The sequence below is a fragment of the Aphelocoma coerulescens genome, chromosome 4A, assembly GCF_041296385.1.
Source record: "Aphelocoma coerulescens isolate FSJ_1873_10779 chromosome 4A, UR_Acoe_1.0, whole genome shotgun sequence".
NCBI lineage: Eukaryota > Metazoa > Chordata > Aves > Passeriformes > Corvidae > Aphelocoma > Aphelocoma coerulescens.
This window is the reverse complement of record NC_091018.1, coordinates 3,444,869-3,457,688: the sequence shown is the minus strand read 5'-3', so window position 1 is coordinate 3,457,688 and position 12,820 is coordinate 3,444,869. Positions and strand designations below refer to the sequence as shown.

The following is a 12,820-nucleotide window of genomic DNA, read 5'->3' as shown; positions in this document are numbered from 1 at the left end:
ATCATGAGTGTACATCTAATTTTAAGTTCCAGTTCCTGTGTGGATCACTAGATGGCACATGCCCAACTTGGTGAACTGGTTTTATGCAGAAAAGATCTTTGCAAAGACTCTTCTGCAGCTAAGGAGTACCAGGAAAGTTAAGACACTGCTTTGCAATCTGCTAATTATCTGTCTATTCAATTCCTTATTTAGCATAAATGGTTTCAAAACAGATATGAAAACAAGGATGTCCAAAACAAGGAAGAGCTCTTATTATTTAAATGCAGCTGGGGAAAAAAATTTATAGGATGTCTTGAAGAGCTGCAATTTGCTTATAATTTCTGAGCCAGCTTTCTTGTCCTGATTGTGTATGTGTGTTTGAAGTACATTAAGTGGTTGAAATACAGAATGATTCACAAACTAACATTCTGTTTTATCTTTATTTTGGGAAATACATTTGATCTGTTGAAAGCCTTGGTTAGATATAAGAGGTTATAGAGACTTTTTTTTTATTATTATAGATACATTCTGTTTTTCGAATGGAAGGCAAAGTAGGCAAGTGAAGCCTTTCATTTAGTCAGAGCTGGGTCTGAAGTAGATAAAAGCATTTGGGGCTGAGTATAACCCCATTATTACACGTCATCTGTGAGTAGCCCTGATGTTCCTGCTTACCAAACAAGCCTTTTAAAATATAAGATACATTTTATGATGAATGCCTAGTAACAGACAAACTCCTTAGACAAGAGTGCTCAATTTCTCGTTGGCAGCTCTTTTCCTCTAAGTGTTTCTGGGTGATTTCAGTGATTGCCTCTATCAGGTGGCACATGGGGACAGGCACAGGCTGGCTCTGCTGTTCACAGGGACCATCCATGACCCTCAGCCCTCACCCCAGTGCAGTCTTTCAGCATTGTTCCATCCACATCAGCCTTATCAAACACCAGCAAGCCCATAGGTTTTCCACCAGACCTACACTTTGCTATTCAGCTCAGAGTTCTGCTGTTAACCTTCATCCAATGTGCACCGGGGCATGAAAGTTGCCCATGTGGTGAGCTGACAGCTGCACGTGCCAAATCCCTCTCTTTCCATGCAATCCAACACCAGCAGAGCTACAGGATGGGATTTCCACTTGCTCCATGCCCAGCTGGAACCAGCTGCAGTGCCAGCACAACAACCTCACAGTGGTCACTCTGGAAAAATCTGCTTTGAGGGCTGCTTGTGATCCCAGCACACTGCACGCTCTGGTCACAGGCAGGGCACAAGCAGAAATACTCTTCCATGGGCATGGCACGGCCCTGCTGGAAAAATGTGATGGCATAAATCTTTGGAGAAGCTGTTATAGATTCCTCAGAGGGTATATGGCTGAGATTTCTTTACTGAAGTCACAAGTTTCCTTTTGCTTGCACATATTCCCTAACACTTCCTGAAGTTTGTCACCTTCGGGCTTTCAGTGAACTCTGATTAAAATGAATTTGGCATCTCGTGCCTTTGATTTAATTCCTTTTATTTTTTCATGGGCATCTAGAAGTAAAGAGTGTGACATGGAAAAATAACAAAAAAAAAATAGAAAAAAAAAGAAAAAGAAAGAAGATAACTTTTTTTTTTTTTTTCAATCTACCCACTCACCCTCCCCCCAAAATCTAATGTGCAACATCAGACCAGCTTAGTGCTTTGAGAACTCCCCATACCCTCTGAAATGGAAGAGGCTGTACTCAATTTCTAAGAAGCTGAACCAGAATACAGCCTATACCAGTACAAAATTAAAACAAACATAATTTTTAAAGTTATTGCAACGTAAAACAGATTGTAGGGTGCATAGGAGGGAAGTGCCCTCCAATCCATCACACATTGCATGGGCCAGACTATATCCAGGCTGAATTATTTATGGCCATAAAGGAGGACTGTCCTTCTGCTTTGACCACTGGGGAACCAGTACAGCTGCACAGGTTGTCTGTGATTTTTAATCTATGAAATTAGATTATTTCCTTATATCTTAGAGATGAAACATAGAAGTCATCATGTAGAGCCCAAGGAAGAGTTTTTGCTTATCTCATATTAACTAAAAGGGGGAAGGCAGAGCTCAGGCACAGAATGGTGGCCAGACACACATTTTCTTACACTTGGTACCTTTGGGACCCCACACCCTGCTGCAGGGGATGGCAGATGCTGGTTTGGGTATCAAACCCTACACAGCACTCACAAACCTCAGTTATAAGGAGTTATAGCTCCTTCCACAGTCCCCCTGGTGCCCCTTGGAATCCAGCCCAGTGCTACTGGAAAGGATCCTGGGTATGAGCCACACATGCCTGCATATCTTCCTCTGACTTAAGAAAAAGTAAAATTTCTCAAGTGGGAGCAGAGGAGTGAAGTTCATAAAAAAAATTCACGAGGGGAGGCAAAGTGATGCAGTCACACAAGTTTTTGTGTGTGGCAGGCAGAGGAGAGAATGCAAACCTGGCTGATTGGGCTTAGCAAAGCCTCTCTTCTGAGGGAAGCCCTCTTAGGGCAAGCAGCCACTGCAGTCTCTTGTATGATAAAAATCAGCTGGCAAGAGTAAACCCCTAAATGTGGTTGTGCATGCTCAGTAACAGGCAAAAAGGCATTTTGGACAGGCTGGGATTATTTTTCATCTGAGCCCCAGACAGATCACTGGGCAGACAAACAATGACAACTCCTCCTCTTTCTGGCTGGGTCAGCTCCCGATCACCCCCAGAACTGTGGGGCTGCACTCACCAGGAGATTTAGGGCAGCAAATTCTCTTAATCTTCAGTTTGCCATCTACTGCCAGATAAATATTTACTGGGCTGGAGGGCTCCAGAGAGCAGCAATGTAATCTTGTTACTGTCTCTCCAAACTATTTGTACACCCACCAAACCCCCCCTCATTATCACACAGCTGCCAGGCTGATAACGCCCCTGGCACAGGTCAAGGTTTTGATAGCAGTGGTACATTAAACATCAAACATAAAAAGATATTAATTTTGAATGCAATTTGAGGCTGTTTTGAACTAATTCTTTGAACAAGCTTGTTTCACAGAGGAAATTAATGAAAAGTTAAAGGCTAAAACACAAAGCTACAGAAGAGACTTGTTATTTTCATTAATAAGTAAAATAAATACTCTGAAAAAGCCTTTCTTTATTTTTATTGCTCTCAATGCTTTTAAAAAGGCTTCTCACCTGACACACAAAGCTCCAATAGCACTAAATGCCCAGAAAACATGCACTCATTTTGTGCAAACCTGCAGGATGACATATTTACATTCATGTTAGGGGATGCAAACAAAGAAAAACTCAATTCCAGCAACATCAGATGCAAAGTTAAATGCCAAGAAAAATTATTCCAGGAGAAATAACACATTAAAGAAATAGAAAATTGGCATTTCAGTTATGCAGATGATTCAGTCTGCATTAGCTCCTCTCAAAATTCATATAATGGGTAAAACATCTGCATCCTCTGGACCCTTGCCTCCATTATTTTATGAGTCAGAAGAATGAGCAGGGAAGGAACCAGGATCAGAAAGACACAGAAGGAACTGTTCTCCAAAATGAGGCTCATTCACAGAAGTCAAAATGCTGTTCCACATTCCTGCTTATGTCATCCACATCTGTGGAGTTCAATTTTAACCTGGAATATGGCACAATATAAAACCTACTGATATTATTTTTTGGACTTCACTGAGGAAATCAAGGTAATGAGGAGAAAACCATAAAAAAGGCGTAGAGGAAATAGATGTCATGACCATTATGAAGAGAGGTGCACATCATTCTGTTCCTGTGACTGATCTATGAGTGAAATCCAATTTGCCTAGATTTCATTGTGCAAACCAGGTGAACAGAAAATAAATTTGTTCTAAAATAAATCAACTTTCCCATACTGGAGGAAAATCAAATTCAGAGCCAAAAATCAAGATTCAAAAAGCCTATACAGAAATAATAAAAAATGGGCAGACATAATCAAAATAAAGCTTGGGCTCATTCTGTTGCCACAGCTGTAAGGACATCTTTTAAAGCTGGTCCTCTTCTGCAGATCACAAAAAGGAAGGTGCCAGCCTTTGCATGCTACCAGAGGCTTGTTTTTTCTTAAGTGTTTGTTGTGCCTTGCAAGCCTAATGAATTATGTTTATAAAGGTTAATTAGCTTTCTCCTATAATTCTACTCGAATGCAAAACTATTGCATCTCAAACAAATAAGGGAATATACACCCAATTATTATTCCAAATGCAACTCAGTGGAATATTCCAAATATCTTCCTTCTTTTTCCTAGCAGACAGGCTGGAATGTTTTAACCCTCTCCTGCAAAACTGCTCCAATGCCATCCAGGCACTACCTAGGCAAGAGAGAAATCCTGATTTCTGGAATGACCAGCTGGGCAAACAAATATAAATATAAATCCCCATGGCCAGTATATTCCCCATACATAATAAAAAAACAACAAATTAAGAGGTACAGAATTATTCCTTATTTAAACCCAGTGACTCTGAACAGAAACTGCTCTTGCAGCCCGAGGTAGACTGGTCACAGTGCAGGAGCAACCAGAACAGAGGGGGAATCAATTTTTTGAAGGAAAGCTAAAACACAATATTCTAACAAAGGTCAGAGTTCAAGTTAACACCATTAACTGAAAGCATTAACCACTCAAAAATATCGAATTTTCACAGTCACCCCTGTTTTGAAGGATTATATTTTCTCTCTTAATAGAATAACCAGCGAAGTCCAACTTTTTGTTATTGTTACTTTCATAGAGAAAATTCTCTTTTTTCATGACTGGGTAAATTTTCTATATTTTTCTGCCAGTGATATGCAGAAGTGCAGGAAGAATAGAGCAAAAATTCCTTGATGCAGTGGACAAATGGCATGATTGAGGTTTTTTGCTGCTCCTGCTCCTTAATATTGCTTAAAGTTCTACTCATATTTCCAGATCCATGCAACCTAAAAACAATCAAACAAGTCAGGCTAAATAATCTAGACTGCTCTCAGATACCAAAAGAGTTTTTACCTCACAACACATAAATTACAAGGAAGCATAATCAGTTATTTGGCATAAAATGAAAATAATCTGTTCCATTACTGTAGAAGTATCTTAATCAAGACTCTAAAATTAATGCAATGATTCAGAAAACACATTACTGTTCAAACAAAAATATTAGGCATCTGTGTTTCCTAAATATGCTTTGCTAATTTATCAGCAGCAGCTCCTTCCCCAGAGGCTCAGGGTACACAGATTCCCACGTTTTGGTCTCTGGTTTGAAAACACCCTCTCGATTTTCACAGGGCTGGGATTTTTCTCCTCCACTCTAAACTTGACATAATAAGACCCAAAGTGATGTACACAGTTTCCAAACAGCTTAGGAGTTGGTGAGAAGTGCATGTTCTTACACACAGAGCCCGTGTCCTGGATATTCCAGTGTCTTATAACACCCCAATTTAAAGAAATATTAATACAAGGTTTATTGGGATATGCATAATTCATAGATCATTTATTTGGATGCTGCTTGAAATTCCTGCAGGTACAAGCCTTTCATACTCTGTGTTTTAATAGATGTGATCAAAACATGAACACTACTAAACTTTCATTAGGAAAAATAAATAAATAAATTCAGAGGTGATCAGGGGCTCAGTCAGAGAGTTCTGCTCTATGGGGCCTCTCAGGGCCAAAATCCACTAAAAAAAAAAAAAAAAAAATCAGGTAAGAAATGGTAATTTCAGTCTATTATTTTTTGACCTCATGACATGAATAAAGGTATATCAGTATTGCAGTTATACAAAACAATATAAGCATCCTGCTGCAAGGCTCTAGAACTCAAATGCTAAGTACATATTAAGCTAATTTTAATCTTGGCAAGATTTCCTCACAAATATTCTCTTTTGGGTTTTTTTTCTTGCTTCTATTTGCAGCAGGGTGTAACCAATACCTACAGTATATAAATTTATATCTTTAGTCTTCATCACGGGAATGTGTACAAACTTGCAGGTTAGAAGATCAGTTCATCTGAAATCAAAAGATGTCAGCTTTCTTCCCATCTCTTCTGGCCTTTTAACAGCTTGGAAGAATGCTGATTGGGATTTGCATTTTATTTCAACATGATGATATATTTGTTTTTATAATTCTCTATTGACGAGGCATTCTGCTGCTGTACCCTGATCATGTAGTATCCTACAACAGAATGTGTAAATGGATTCACTGGACTTACAACCAATAGCAATTTAGGCATGGATCAGAGTTTTAATTGCTTTCTTTGAATAATTTTCATCATATTGACAATTTGAGCTGTCTTAGTCTACTTATACTGTTCTGTGATATAATTTTGTTCCTTATTGACACAAATACCCTACAGCCAATTTAGGCAGCCATTAGGTTTTGCATTTAAGCCTTACTCAGATTTAATGATCTAAAAATACACAAAATCTTGAATCAGTAACTAAACAATAAACTCAGCAGGGAAAATATCTCAGTATGGTGAGATCCCATGCAACTGTTGTGATTTTTAAAGCCATCCAAGTGCAGCAGCATGGATTTCCATGATGGATAAACAGGGAAATTAATCCCCTACTGGATTCAAACTCGGAGGCCTGCAACCTTGCAGGACAGGACACGGATTGGAGTTCTCTGAATCACCATGAAAGCACAAAACCAGAAGTTGTGAGCCATGCACCAGAAGTTCTCACTCCTCCTTGGTCACCACGGATGGAACAGGATCCTGGGGACTAAACAAATCTTTGTGTTTTCCAGCACAGTTTATCTTTTATTACTGTTCTCAGAGGAAGTTTCCTTTAATGAATAACATTCATTAGTTATAGAAAACCTGAGGAAAAAAATAGCACAATGAATTCAAGGGACATCCTGCTGCTATCACAGAATCAACTCCTTTGGGGTGACTGGGGGTGAGATTTTGTCTCTGTGAAACTCTCAGTCCCTGCTGACTGTAGAAAGAGGCAAATTTCCTAATTCAGTCTTTGCAAACACTTTCATGTTTCACTCTCTGGATGATATGAGGGGAGATTTTTCCTGCTGATGCTTGAGCTATTCAAAAGTTTCTCCGAGGCCTCAAGTTACAGCTGCTGGAAATCCAGACTTTACTGGGGCCCTGACTTTCTTAGTCTGCCTAGGAAAGCACACAAAGCAAACTTGATGGGAAGTGAATGGACAACACAGAGAACATCCTGAATTGGGAGGGACCCACTGGGATCCTCAAAATCCAGCTCCTGGCCCTGCACAGGACAACCCAAGAGTCCCACCACGTGCCTGAGAGCATTGTGCAAACACTTCTGGAGCTCTGGCAGGAGAGAGATATAGAGGAGGTACTCAGAAGAAAACTTTGTCAGAAAGGTCATTATAACCTTCCTCTGGATTAGAAAGGAGAAAGAATAATTCTGAAGTTGAGTATTTATTTACCTCTAATAACAAGGCAGCTAATCTTTTCAGATTAGCAGAACCTGTTTATAAAGCTCCTCAAAACTAGGGAGCTTTGAGCTCCAGGCTTTGTTTGGGATATAACTCTGTGTACGATGAATTAATAATTCAACTCCCTAAACAAAGCATCCACAGCATTCATCTCTGCTCAACAAACAAAGCCCTGGCTCACCAAGCCAGGGCATCCTGAAATGCAAATCACCAGGGAAAAATAAGCAAGCACGAGGTGTCCCTCTGCTCTCAGGAGGGAGGTGGCTGGAGCTGGGCTGTCAAAGAGAGGAGGCACAACTGGGTTTTTGATTTTGTTTTTATGTTAAAGCACCACAGCAAGGCTGGAAGGACTTGTCAAGATAATCCAGCTCAGTGAGGCAGCACCATTGCCACCCAAAGCTTCTGCCAATTCCTGACTTGCTCACAAAGACTGTGGCTGACAAAACCAGAAAACACTCCAGTGAACAAAGCAGAGCTCTTCTGTCACTGTGTTCTCAGCTCTGCAGCCTCTGGACAGAGCTTTGGGACATCCCCCCACTGCTTTAAAATCCCACCACCCACCTGGGTGCTGTTTTACCCATCCAGGTTATGGCAGTTTCAGCACAGGGGAGTCTGGTTTCTCCAGTTCAGCTCTTGCATCAGCTGCACACTCCAGAGGCCACCAGTGCTGAGCCCTCAGCTGGTGCTCCCAACATAACCTGCAGCCCAATATCCCCATTGCTTTTATTTCCTAGGAGCTCTGCTAAGTCACTGCAGTTTGAGACACTCTCCTGATGTATTCCTAGAGGGCACAGATACTCTGTAGGAATCCCAGCACTTTATTCCATGGGCTCACTTACAGCAGATTTGTGTACAGTTGCTCTCAGAGGATAACAAACCCACATCCCTTGACACCTTATCTTTACACACTGCCTGAGAACACCTATGGGTAACATATGGTTAACCAAATCTGCTTCTGCTTTATTTTTGGGGGATATTGATCAGGAGAAGCAGTCCTTTGCTCTCCATGGGTGGTGGCTGGACACAAAATGAAATGTTAGGAGTTTGTAGCTGGTATCATACAGCACCTGAATATAATGAGATTGGAAAAGGAGATTGACACAGGAAGACAAATGTGTTGTGGTAGTTTAATTAATAAAGTACTTTTTCTGTATGTGTGTGAGAAAGAAGGGGAAGGAGCAAGCAGGAAGGAGTAGGCAGTGCTTCTACAAATAATGTGTGTTCAAGTATCGCTAAATTTTATAAAAGGTGTTTTCTCAGAAAAATAATGAGTAGGCTGATGGGAATCAGTCTTCTAGCCTCAATTATTAATAAAGTAGAGGCTAAGCTGCTTCATGAAGTGTTTTATGAAAATATAAACATTTACAGAAATCATATCACTGTATTTTTATATATTTGTAAATAAAATTTAACCAAATCTACTCCTCTATACGTCATAAACATAGGCAAAAAAAAAAAAAAAAAATACATATAAACCTGCTTAGAGAACTAATTTACAATTTTTTATCTTTAATTACATTTACAGAGCACTTGGGATACTTTAAAATACTCAGATTTTATTTTTTTTAAAGACATCCCTGGCTAGTGGCTGGGATTATTAAATGAACCACTGTGAGCATTACAATTCACACAGAACAAAGTACAGCTCTCTACGGCTTCATTTATGCTCTTAAAACACAAAGTAATGGAAGCTTTATAATCTAAATAGATCTTTGGGTTTTTATGGGTTCAGCTTTTAATGTGTTACTGTTTAAGGGAAAATAACATTTTTCCCTGAAATAAAACTGTATTTTGACTTCTGAGGCAATGTGGTGATCAGTAAGGAGTTAAGGAACAGCTCTTACCAAAATTAGGTTTTACCTATTGAGAGAAAGTTGTTTAAATTCTGGTAGATAACACTACCCATGTGAGAATCGCTGGTTTTGTGCCATTTGGGCACCAAATTCCAGCTATAATCTAACAATCTACAGTGCCAGAAACTGGATTTGAAAGTTGGCTTCCATCACCCTGCTGAAAATGTTTCATAATCTCCCACTCCTCTCCTCATTAGATCACAGTGACAAAAAGGAGACAAGAATGAAAGCCTTTAAGACAGAAGTTAGAAAAATACACAGGAAAATTATCATTTTAATTATCCTCTTTTTCCTCAACTCTTTCCATTTTTCTGACTCTATTAATGAGTTTTTACCACTGTCAGCATAACATTAATGCACAAATATTAATCCCTTCCACAAGTTCAGTTCCTAGTCCTTCACAGAAATATATAACAGCATTGCTATATTGGATGCACACTATGTGCAAACTGGGACTAAGCTTATTTAAGTTGAAAGCATCAACATGAAAAACCCAAACCCAACAATGGGGGTGCTCCAAACAACTTTTTTTTTCCCCCCTCCTCAAAATGCATCAAAATTCAACTTTAACTTCTCTTATAACAAGCTGTGCCACATCCCCTGCCCCCCTGACACTCCTGGCCATGAAGGAATCTTCTCATTTCTGCAGCCAGGTGACAGAGGCTCTGCAGCATTATCTAACCCAGATAAACAAACACCTGCCACGAGTTAGCTCCTATCTGATAACAAACTCACAGTGATAAGGCTACAATCAATTCTCATCAAATCTCGGTCTGAGGTGGTTTTCAGAACCTGACACACCATCACAGAGTGCAGTCACTCTGACTTTGCAAAACTGTTTTTAACTCCTGTCCATTCAATTTTGATGTTATTAAATACTCAATTTTTTTGTTATCTTCTATTCAGATTTTTTTTTTTCCCCCTCAGGCAGGTACAGGCTTCTGTGTACCCCAGAAATATTCTCTGCAATAACTTTTATAGAGAAAAAGAATAAACCCATGATTTTTTTCAGATCATAGAATACCCTGAGTTGGGTACTAGTGTGCATCCAATGTAGTAATGCTACCATTTACCATGTAGGACACAAAACACTAGACAGGCACCTCCAAGGAGAAATGTGAGTTTGAAAGATGATTTAACTGCAGTCAGATAATTTGGAATTATTTAGGGGAGTTAGAGGAGAAGAGACAGCTGTTCACACTGGAACATAGGATGAAATACTTGTTTCATTACAACACTCCCAATACTTAGGAAAAACACCCCAGCCATCAACAAAGGTCCAGCAATAGAAATAAAATTTGCATGTGATTGATACCTAAATTGAAAAGTGCAATATGCTTTGAAATTCCCAGATGTACATAATGTCTTATTCATTAAAGGATAACAAAACTTATACTATGCAATTTAGAACTAATTTATGCTTCAGCAGCTGAGGTTTGATTAAGACATACCACTGAAACTAAAGCAGTGGAACAGGACCAGCTTCTGGTTCAGATATAATGCAACTGCAATTTGCAGCACAATTTCATCTCAGAGAAGGAGAGGCCTTTCTTAGAAGAAGATGCTGCAATTATTAATTGTGGGGGCAACTCTGTATTCCTTGGAGGTAGGGCAATAAACTCAGGACTTAAAGAGAAACATTTCTGCCCTGGTTGCCTCTTCAGAGTCTGCTATGAGGAGGTGAGTTCTGAAGAACAAGTGGCTGCATTTGGCAACACAAAATGTTTTCTGACAAGAGACCACCTCGGTACATCAGCATGAAAGCTGAGCTATTTTACTCAGATGACAAACTGCTGAAAGCTTTAAAAACAAACAGAGCTTTTACAAAGAGAACACTGTTGGCACTTAATTTTAAATCTAGTGAGAAACAACTCACTTTCTGAGTTTAAAACTGAGTCTAAATCCACAGTTATTAAGAAAGAATCACATCTGCAATCATACCTGTGACACCTTCAGAATATCATGCAGGTTCCTTTTATCACCCAGCAGTTCTTGATGGTGTAAAACAGATACAAACATCCAGCTCAGGCTTCCTCTTCCTCTACTGCCCTGAAGCACCCAGACAGAAACTGCTTAAAGAATTCTCACCTGCAACACCTAAACTGGCAAAAGAGCTTTTATTCTTAAAAGGAAACGCATGTTTCATCACCTGACCTGAGGGAAATTGCCAACAGAATGGGAGCATACACGACTGATGATTTAAGGTTATGTTACAAAGGCTGATAAAAATACAGTGTGGAAGAGGAAATGTGCATATTATTTAGGACAAAAGTAAGAAAAAATGAAGACCCCTAGAGTAGGCAGGAATTAATCCTATTAATCCCATTAATCACAGGCACCCTGCTCCTATGGAGGTCAATGTTAGTGCTGTATCAACTTCTGTAGCAATATTTGGGACTGAATTATGTTTAAAATTTCACAGTTCAGGACCTTCCTGAAAAAAATTTCCCTCATTATTTGAATTAAACAATGGTTCTAAGTCGTTCACTTGGTTATTCCTTATATATTAAACTGATGAATAAACAGGAATCTAATAGTTTACTTATTCAGAAGACAATGATACCTAATAAAACCTAGATAGCTTTCACATTGTCACTCCAGCCCTAGTAGATAGAACTTCAAGAAATGCTAAAGAAGCACATATTGTTTTACAATTTTAGTGTAATACAATAATTTCTAAAATTAAACTGGATAACAAACTGGGATATCTCAGAATGAAAGAAATGGGATAATTAAAAGTTCCCATTTGTGTAATTGCTCCGAAAAATCTCCAGTTTGGGAGCAATTTTCTGTGTGTTCTCAGATACAGGGACCAGATTTGCAATAAATCTGAAATCAAGACAAAATTATAAATTTCATGATCCAGAATCTCTTCAGTCATGGAAAAATATTAATCCTGAGAAAGTAGAATGTTGTGTTTTGGTTGACTAGAGTAAAAAGATCTGGACCAGAATACTCACCTTGTTCCTTGACAGCAGGGAACAGCAATCTACCAAGAGTAATGAAGTCTATTCCCTATGGAAAACATGTGTCCTTTTCCCATTTGAATTAATGGAACATATATGGTCACATAAAAGTAAAAATTGTAGTCCCAGGCAGTATATTGGAAAGAAAATATAATTTTAATTGTGGCTTCAAGAATAATCTGCATCCAAAATGAACAACAATACCTTAGGCCCTTATTAGGTTCTAAGAAATGAAAATCTCTGCATATGTGAATGTGAATTAAAATTAGAATTGCTTTGTGGAGAAGAATCTTGGCTTTCTGACTTTGCTGCTTTGCAGATCTCCTTGTCTGAATGTTTCAGCAGTCTTTAGGAGAGGACAGAGTCAGCAGGTCTCCAGCCTCATCCAAAATACATTCTGGCAGGCTAAAATCAATAAGATTTGTCTGCCAGCTTCTTTACCCTCATTCCCATTTGCTGCTGACTCTCCCCGAAGCCTACTGCACCTGGTACTGTCTGAAAAATTTGTACTCCTCCGGTTTACAAATCCCTTAAACCACTCCAGTGAAAGGAAAGGAAGAAGTTCTCCTTCCTGGCCATCCTAGAACCAAGACCTTGTGATCAAGAAGCACTTTGGCAGAGACA

At 39.2% G+C, this 12,820-nt stretch overlaps 1 long non-coding RNA gene across 1 annotated transcript; it reads right to left on the bottom strand.

The window, feature by feature from the left end:
- Positions 1-400: 400 nt before the first annotated feature.
- Positions 401-11,319, bottom strand: LOC138110308 (uncharacterized). Its single transcript, XR_011150875.1, has 2 exons — positions 11,172-11,319; positions 401-1,497 (listed from the first exon to the last, which is right to left on the bottom strand). It is a non-coding gene; the product is annotated as an uncharacterized lncRNA (long non-coding RNA).
- Positions 11,320-12,820: the final 1,501 nt, after the last annotated feature.